The following is a 3551-nucleotide window of genomic DNA, read 5'->3' as shown; positions in this document are numbered from 1 at the left end:
GTCAGGATGGCCGAGCGGTCTAAGGCGCCAGACTCAAGGTTCAATACCTTCCAGGAAACTGAGTGTTCTGGTCTCCACATGGAGGTGTGGGTTCAAATCCCACTTCTGACAGTGACTTTATTTTCATTAGAAATCAAAACAATAATAAAATAATTATTCTCCTTTGTCTTTCAAACACAGACATACAGAATAAACAAGTAGATGGTTACCTAATAGTAGGAAAGACACACAGAAAAAAAAAACTGTTAATTTAGACAAGCAGGAAGATGGAAATATAAATTAGACAGATTGAAAAGAAAAATCCAGCCATTAGGGTTGCATGAGCCAGTGCACTCTTAGTGCCGGTCCCAAACCCGGATTAATGGAGGGTTGCGTTAGAAAGGGCATCCAGCGTAAAACATGTGCCAAACCAAATATGCGGATCACGAATAAAATTTTATACTGGATTAGTCGAGGCCCGGGTTACCAACGACCAACACAGGTATGGTTAGCCAACAGGGAGGAAGACATCTACAGAGACAGCAGGAAAAGGAAAAGTGTAGGAGAGTGGAGGTTCGGGTTGGTACTTTAAATGTTGGTACTATGACTGGTAAAGGGAGAGAGGTAGCTGATATGATGGAGAGGAGAAAGGTACATATGTTGTGTGTTTAGGAAACCAAGTAAAAAGGGAGTAAGGCTCGTTAGTAAAAACAGGTATGTAGTTACTTTTTATTGATGTGTTCTGCCTACACAAATTCATTCCATTAAAGATGCATCTAAAATCGATGCTTGATGTTTAGACCTAATATGTATGTCATATGCACCTTTTTTTATTTAATCTATTTTTGAACATAACACATACAAACAATATTTATAATTATATTTTTGCTGAGATTACCCGACAATTTGAGAAAATTCATCGTGTTTTTGTGATTGTTCTAAAAAAAATAATAAAATAAAAATAAAAAATATATCAGAGTAACACTGACCTCAATACAAGTGAATGTTTTCTTCAAATGCACTGTATAGTGTTTTATCTGTAACGATCAATGTTCCCTGACCAGCCTTGAACGATACACTGATTGATTGATTGTTCTTATTTGGGAAGTGTTCACCTGTTGGGTGAGGGTGGGGGGACGTAGTACAGAGACTCTGTACTACATTTTCTATATGTTTTGTAACATAAAGACGCAGTTTTGCGTTTCGACGATGAAACGACGTCATCGCACAATGATGTCACGGCGTTACTTAGCAACTTTTAGAATGATATCGATTTATAATCCATAACAGTTTTAAAATAAAGATACATTTTAATTTCCCTTTGACTGATCATCTCAGTTCATCTCCTCCAAGTCCTTTAGCGAGTCAAACCTGTTTTCAGTCTTTATCATGTCTTTTTTAAGGACTTTCTTTCTGGCAACCTCTACATTAGATATTGCCTTTACTGACCTCATTCTTTTCGTTGGTTTCACTTGTTTGTCCTCCTTTTTTCTTTTCCCTTTTCATATTTTATTCCTGTTGCTTGTTCCTTACATGCTGGATGGTTTGATTCCATTGTGTTCAGGTCATTTTGCAGGCTGTACGTCAACTCTATTTGAGTCCACGATTCTCCGTCCTGTTGCATGTCCACCGATGTCTCTTCCCTTGGTCCTTCTTCTCCACCAAAGCGTTTAGCAAACTTTCAGTTAGTCCTATTTGGGTCCAGATTTCCCCGTCCTGCTGTAAGTAATCCTCCTGGTTGTTGTGCTTTTTTCCTTCTTGTTACACGCCCTTGTCCATTGTTGTTTCTCCCTCTTGTGTTGTTATTTACTCTTCTCGCCACTCACTGTCTCGTTCATGCAACTGCACATCCACCTGCTGTTCATCCTCCGCCTTCTCATTCCCCATCCAACACTCACACTTATTTAAAGGCAGATTGCAATCCGGGCACATTACTGCATTGCAGTCCCTCGCAATGTGCCCTCTCTTCTCACAGTTAAAGCACTTAAAATCAGGGACTTGAACCAACTAAGCCACAGCGCCTCAATGCAAGCTGGCAAATACTCAGCCAGCTGTTAAATGGAAATTCTTTGCTATTAGATTTAGGGAAAAAATATTGCATGGACATATGCATTCAAACTAACAGCTAATAAGGCAGAAGCATAGATTTGATTTTTTTCTTGATGCTAGTCCAACCATTAATTTGAGACTTGCTAAGGTCCTCAACATAAAATATGATCAAATACAAATATAGTTAAAATACATATCGACATACAATAACCATGCTATAGCAGTGAAAACTTTCTCTCTAATATCTGGTCATAGTTTCAACAAAGCACCAAAATTCTGTTATAATTAGCATGCAACACACAACTGTTGACAACAATTGCTCTGAGGGTCCTACTCTTCCAGCAATAACAAAGCAGTGCTGCAACTAACAAACATTAGGCGCCACTGTCCTTAGTGGTAGGAGCAATTGATCTTGATTGTTTGCTTTTGGACCCATGCATGTTGTATTTGTTTAAAATAAGAGGTTTTAAAATCTTTTGTAGAACAATTGCTGTACCACTGGACTGTGCACTTTGGTTGTAAGAGGAACCTCTTGTATTAAGGAACTCAGAATCTGCCATTGCCTGCATGTTTAATCAACACAAGCAGTATATAATTGTTTGTGCCGATGAGACGAGAACACTTGTAGCTCTTTTACTTGATTTATGTTGCAGTTTGTCTGCCTGTAGAACCACAATCCATGATGAAGATTTCAAAAGAAACCTTGCCTCGTGTGAGGTTTGAACTCACAACCTTCAGATTATGAGATTTACACATTACCTACTGCACTAACGAGGCGCGCTGTATGAAGTCCGTTATTAGGAGCCACTGCTCTGAGAATGTATGACAATTAAGGCCCTGTTGCCTGTTGATTTTTTTCAGTGTAAGAAGATTTTTTACAAACCTCAGAATCTGAGATTACTAGGGAGTTGTACCACCACAAACAGTTTGCTCATTGACAAAAAGGCCTATAATGTTTTGTGTTGAAATCACAGTGCAGTTGTACTCAATTTAGCTGATTTTTATTGCAGTTTGTATGGCCATGGTACCATGCTTACAACAATAACAAAGTGGAGCTGCAACTAACCAACATTAAGCACCACTGTCCTTAGTGGTAGGAGCAATTGATCTTGATTGTTTGCTTTTGGACCCATGCATGTTGTATTTGTTTAAAATAAGAGGTTTTAAAATCTTTTGTAGAACAATTGCTGTACCACTGGACTGTGCACTTTGGTTGTAAGAGGAACCTCTTGTATTAAGGAACTCAGAATCTGCCATTGCCTGCATGTTTAATCAACACAAGCAGTATATAATTGTTTGTGCCGATGAGACGAGAACACTTGTAGCTCTTTTACTTGATTTATGTTGCAGTTTGTCTGCCTGTAGAACCACAATCCATGATGAAGATTTCAAAAGAAACCTTGCCTCGTGTGAGGTTTGAACTCACAACCTTCAGATTATGAGATTTACACATTACCTACTGCACTAACGAGGCGCGCTGTATGAAGTCCGTTATTAGGAGCCACTGCTCTGAGAATGTATGA

General features: G+C 38.7%; 1 non-coding gene across 1 annotated transcript; it reads left to right on the top strand.

The window, feature by feature from the left end:
* Positions 1–111, top strand: trnal-caa. The gene is made up of 2 exons: positions 1–38; positions 66–111. It is a non-coding gene; the product is annotated as a tRNA-Leu (tRNA).
* Positions 112–3551: the final 3440 nt, after the last annotated feature.

This window comes from Silurus meridionalis, chromosome 3 (assembly GCF_014805685.1).
Source record: "Silurus meridionalis isolate SWU-2019-XX chromosome 3, ASM1480568v1, whole genome shotgun sequence".
Lineage (NCBI taxonomy): Eukaryota > Metazoa > Chordata > Actinopteri > Siluriformes > Siluridae > Silurus > Silurus meridionalis.
Note: the sequence above shows the minus strand (reverse complement) of the source record. Positions and strands in the feature narration are given on the sequence as shown.